Below are 6,206 nucleotides of genomic sequence, written 5' to 3' on the forward strand. Positions count from 1 at the left end.
AAAATTTTGATCAAAACATACAGCACTCTTCACCAGAAAAACCTGTAGATTTTTACACTGAATTCATGCAGAGAAATAACTGTGTTCTGGGGATTTGCTTCTAGGTGTCCTCATATTATCAGTGTTGAAAACAGTTCTGTAATAAGGTTCCCCGTGCAGTTTAATATTCTTGCTACATGCTGTATCCAATATGCTGCTGGACTCTTTCTTTCCCCACAGGCTTCCTCATGTAGTGCAGTGAGTAGCTGGCACCAGCACAACGAATAGCTCTTCAATAGAGTCAATTTCTAATTATCTGTGTGTTCTCTCAGGTTGTCAATTGCCTGGTTTAGGAGTGCAGAGACTCTTGAGCAGTCTCAGTTCAGAGCAGCCTCACGTCTCGATATCGGGCACTCTAGTACTTCTTATCTGAAAGGAGCTGCCTTTTATTCTACACAATCTGGAGAAAGTTTTTCCATACAGCAGTGGTTCTACATAGCTTATTTCAGTCCTGCTGTAAAAACAGGAATTCTTTTTCTGCGGTGTGTTTTCTGTGCTCTCTAGTTCATTTTTGGTGTAGTTTTTTGGGGCTAACAAGATGGTATACAGTTTGGAGTCGATGCTCTTAACTTAGCATCTGGTGTATGTTGTCTTCCTCTTGCCACTCCCCTTTTCTTTGGGCTCGTCTCCGCGTTCTTTGATCTTTTTCTACTTCCCTGTTAATGGTTTATTTTAGGCTTTCACTTTCCCCTACTTCTGCATATCTCCACCACGGATTCCAAGTGACGCTGCCTACCGCTTGCTCTTTCCTGCTCAAGTCTCTGTCTTGTATTCAAATTAGGAAGCTTTTCTTGTGTTCTGTTTGGATCTAGTAGTGGAGTCTTTCCCTCTTCTGGGGTAAAACAGCCTGTGGAACTGAACTCTGACTTTTGAATTAAGAGTGATTGATCATCCTTGCCTGCACAGAAGATGGAACACAAAGCTTTTCCCGAACCTATTCCCACATTGTCGTTGTCCTCCCCCATTCTTATCCCTGTTATAAAGAAGGGAGAGTATTTTTTGTATTTTTTTATTGGAGTGGTCAAAATATCTATGGTGTGGTATTTGTGCTAGCATACGCAACTTAATGTAGGCAAAAACCCCTTTCCTCCCAGGTTTGTGAAACTTTGGCTGGAATTTTGTTAACTTTTGGCTGAAGGTAACATCCTGCACAAACAGCAGGGCTTTTGAACCTTACAGCCTGAAAGCACAGCCTTGCTGTAGAAGTGATCCTAAATGTAAGTGCTGGTAGATAAGTCTTTTTAAAGCAGGCAGTATCAGCATATAAACAGCCAATATAATTTCTGGTAGGTTTTTCAGTATTTAGTAGTGACTGTGAGTAGTAGGATTTATTTAGAGACGGTGTAAACAAAATATAAAATTCTGAGTAAAGAAGTCTAAAATCCACTCATTCTACAGATTCAGCAGAGCCAAAAGTGTTATCTGCTGGTCAGAATTTGTCTTGTTTATGCTTACAGTTTTCTTGACTCAAAGGTACGTGTCTAGTTCCCCAGGAAATCTCTGGCAGGGCACTTTTCTGGAATAAGTGTAGGTTAAAAATGGGACAAACTCCACAGAAACTGTGACACTCAGCTTTACAGGTTTGGTTTAAGTCTTCTTGTGAAGATGTAAGGAGAGGTTCTCTGCACCTTTTTCTTAGAGTTTATTGTCAGCAGCCAAAGATCAAGTATTTTTAGGCGAGTACTTATTTCACCAAAAAATGCTTTTAACCTTGCAAAGTTGGCTTATATATAAATGCACTCCCCCATGCATTCCCATCTGGTTAATTTTGAAATCTTCAGATTTTTTTCACTGTCTGAAACAGGCTTCCTTTCCAACTCCTCCTGCAGCATGATGAAATTGGGAACAGTCTGCTAGCTTTATATCCCCAGTGACACATTCATGTCTCTACCCCAGTCCAATCTAAATTGGCTACTTTCCTAGGAGTACACAGAAATGAGGGATAACTAGTTAGGCTGAATTATGCCACACTGAAAACTGTATATGTGCTGATGTAAATATCCTGACCATAAATATCCTGTTGATGTAAATATCCGGACCATGCCTGACAACAAGGTGCTTCCCCACCTCCTGAATGATGGTCTGGATTGTTCCGGTCACTGCTGGAAAAACTTGGTACCTTTATCAAAGAGGCTGTCCATGTCATAACAGAAAAAATAAGGTAGTATGACCCTCTTTTTTTTTTTTTTTTTTTTTTTTTTAATATCCAGCTTCTGTTTGAACCTCCTATGCCTGAGGTTCTCACAGTCGCAATGTGTTACACTCTTAAGGGAGGACTTTTTGTCCCTTCTGACATGTTGCCCTTTGACCTGGGATTAACTGATGGTCTTGGCTGAAGAGCTGGTGACCAGCTGGAATATCTTGTCTTACTAGGAATGAATCTTATAAAGGGGAATGAGTAAGAAGAGCCAGCTGGATCCATTCGTGTGCTCCTTTCTCAGCGTTAGTGTCATGAGTATGTGATCAAAAACTCTCCATGTCTCCTCTTATGCCTCTGCAGCTTTCTAACTGAACTATAAATGCAAGCTTGAGTCTAAGGAGGTGGGGTTTGGTTTGGTCTAGTGGTGGTTTTGGTTGGTTGAGGGTTTTTTATGGCCACTAGCTTTTGGCTGAAAATGGAAGCTCGGGAATTATGGGAGCCTTTATATGGTATGTTGCTCCCATTAATGTGTGTATAGTCTGTCTTCTAACCCATTCTTGTTGGGCTATGTTGGGTTTTGAGCAAACATTGCAGTCGCTTTGCTCATAACAATAGATATTTATTTATTTATTGTGAGGATGTCTTTGGAAATGGAAATATGCAAATCTATGCAATAGTGTATCTCTGTTAAAACTTACATGGTGTTTGCCCCACTACCCCATCTTTCCAGCAGGAATGTGTAAGAGCATCACTACATGTTGCTTTCTTCCTTCTGCTAGTATGCTTTCCAAATAGAAGGCTTGTGGAGAAGCCATTAAAAAGGTACAAAGCAGCATATTTGGGAATGGTCTGAAGTATCTTTTCAGTCAGTACACAGTCCTAGCCCTGACCACAGCTTACTACGGTGTGTGTGATACAAACTTCTGGGGCCCTTAAAGAAAGGAGAGAGAAAACCAAGGAAAACACATGTTCCTCAGGAGTGAGCATAGTAGCTCTTGCTGCTTAGATGGACTCTGAAAGCACTGCTGGATTGCAGGGCTTTGAAATATCTTCTCCTTCTAAAGCTCTGCCTCACAAATGAATTCTTTGGTGTTTGAGAAACGTGTGTTTCTTTTGTGTCTTTGTGTTCCTCTTTGCAATGTGGGGAGCCTTGGGAGGTGGCCAGTGGAGTTGGTTGGTTGGTTTTTTTTCTTTTTCTGTGGGAAGTTCCTGTCACTGCTTTTGCTCTGGGATGAGGAGAGGGGAGTGCAGGTAAAGGGGAGGATTTTTTCACCAGGTCCTAAAGAAATTGATAGGAGTGGAAAAACCCCAGACTTCTTGGCTTAGCTGCTGTAATAGTATAGTTGACTGCAGTTTTCTTCTAATGTGGTTGGCTCGTGATACAGCATTTCTGTTCTAACTCCAGCCTGTGGATTGTCACTTAATACATGCTGATTAAATTCTGTAGGACCCTATTCCTTTGGGCCAAAGTACGTTTTTGAAAAGGTTGTCTCAGCACGGAGAACAAGCGCCTCGTACTGCTGGGATCTCCTTCATCGCAGGGACGGCTGGCCCTTGACTTCCCCACACATAGCTAAACCTTTACACAAGAGACCAAAGACTGGATTGGTTAAATTTTTCTTCAGAGTAACAGAGCTATCGATGTGTTTTAGGGTTTTGCACTGTATTAAGTTATTAAAAACTAATTTTGTAAGTAAGCAGCTGTTGTTTTGGCTCAGTTTTACTTCAGAATAATCTGTCTGGGTGTATTATTTGCTTATATTGATACTCAAGTGTTGCATTTCAATTGTGTTTTACAGTACAGCCAGAATGTCCTGTAACCTTTGAAGGAAATATAAGGCTATTGTCATTTGAAAATCCAGAGGCTTATGATGGGCCACACGGGAAAAAATAAAATCCAATGCTGCTCAGTTACAATATATTTTTGTTTAATCTTGGTTAGAGGGTAGGGACCATGATCGGGAGCCATTTCTGCTTGCTTATGTGTCATATCAAGTACCTTAATTGTTTCTCTTTTTATCTCTTGAGGATAAAGCTTAGAAAAATATCGTTGGTTTATTTTTATCATGTATCTAGCAATTGGAAGTGAATGTAGGTTTTAAAAGAAGCCTTTAATTTTCTTCTTTATATTCAGGATGAGGTGAATCAATACAACTTCTTTGTTGTGGCTTTCGAAGGCAGCAGGAGATGTCGGAGAGCAATTGTGTTCGTTTCAGTGTGAGCTAACGGTTTGCTTCGACACTGAGAAGCTCCTCAGACTGTGCTTCAAGGTATTGTGCTGCTGCCTTGCTTGTCTTCTGCACAGACCCAGTAAAGGCCTTTATGCCTTTCACTGACAAGAGCAGAAGTCATTTTTACCGGGGGTGCTAATACGCTGGGGAACAGCATCCTGTCTGCGTGAGGCTGTTGTCACTCCTTCACCTGTTTAATGTCCGTGGCTGAAGTGCTGTGTATTTTTAGGCATGGTGTGCTTCGAGAGCACAGTCCTTGGGCTGGCTGATGCCTCCAGGGTGAGTGTTTTCCCCCGGAGAGGCAAGGGTCTGCTCAGCTCTGTGAAGTGCCAGGGCAGAGAGAGGCTGCTCCTGCCTCCCCCTGTGTGAGCGGAACAGGGCTGCTGCTTCTAACTGCTCAGACACGTGCTGCTGCTTAGACTGTGCTCTTCTGCTTGTGAAGAACCTTTGCCAGTGTGTAGAAGGTAAAATATCTACTGTGTAGCCCCTTTCTCGCTCATTCATTTCTGTATGGTACTTACCATTAGGGTATCTACATCCCGTTACCTTCACACTACCAAGAGAGAATCAAGATGCAGACTGGGGTCAGCTGCTGAGCTAGGGCTGCTCATGTGAAAAGTCGAAAGCCTCCATTTGTTAGTCCATAACACTTTATACGTGTGTGTACAGGTAGTTTTTTCTGTAGCTCCAAAGGATGATTCTTGGTGGCTTTGGCTGCATGAAAGTCACATGGTACTTTCACGCACTTCCACTCAGCATTAGCATACAAATCAGGGGATTTCAACCCAGTCACATAGAAAATAAAATCAGTTTTGGCTTTTCCCAGTCTAAAGGCTGGTGTAAATGGCTTGCTTGCCATCACACAGGTACTTGGTGGTGAAGCCTCCTGGCATTCTAATGCAGCAAGCAATTACTGGAATCTTAAGATCATCTTTCTTCTCCCACTTCTGACTCACACAGAAGGCAGCTTCTGCAACAGAGTGAAAAGGGACAGGCAGACAGCAGTGTCTCCTTCACCACCGACTTTGCCTTCCTCCCCACGCAGGCCTATCTCATGCAGAATGAGGCAGAGCCCCCAGGGGAAAAATAGCATCTAATCACATCACTGGAAGCAGAGCGCTTACGCACGCAGGTGCTGAAGCGAGGTCGCACAGCCTCCAATTTTAGTTCTATTTCTGAAGCCTGGAGTACTCAAATGACATTTTTTTTTCCTTCCCCCTTTCCATCCTGCTCCCAAGCCTTGTTTATTATAAATCTAACTACTCAAAGCCTGATGATAAATTGTCATGTTTATTCATGAGTTGTTGAGAAGAAAGGATAGAAGCTAGACCGAAGCTGCAGATAACAATTTTATTAGCTTACCAAGTCTGCACACAAGGAGGATTGCAAACAACCAAGAGTGAAAAGCCTTTTGCTAGAGGGTGAAAAGCCTTCTGGCTGATCCCAAGTACAAGTCCTGAGGTGCAGAGGTTCTCCAGGAGACGAGGTCACTGCTTGATGAGGAGAGTGATACTTGTTAAGTCTCCTCTATCTGTTCTTAATATCCTGATTTTGAAATAACAGATGTTGTACATCAGTAAGTCTCAGGCTTGAGGGAAAGTCTTTAAAATGTCGGTGTTTAAATTCTGTTGGAATTTTACCATCATGTGTGATGTATGCAATTAAAAAAACTTATTAGACTTAGGTCATGGATAGGCAGGACATACAAGTGTCTTTTGCCCCACAAGGCAAGAAGCGTGGGGTGGCTTGCATTGCAGAAACTGGAGTGTCCCCTCCACCATCACCTCCCCAAAATT

This window comes from Calidris pugnax, unplaced genomic scaffold, assembly GCF_001431845.1.
Source record: "Calidris pugnax isolate Ruff unplaced genomic scaffold, ASM143184v1 scaffold95, whole genome shotgun sequence".
NCBI lineage: Eukaryota > Metazoa > Chordata > Aves > Charadriiformes > Scolopacidae > Calidris > Calidris pugnax.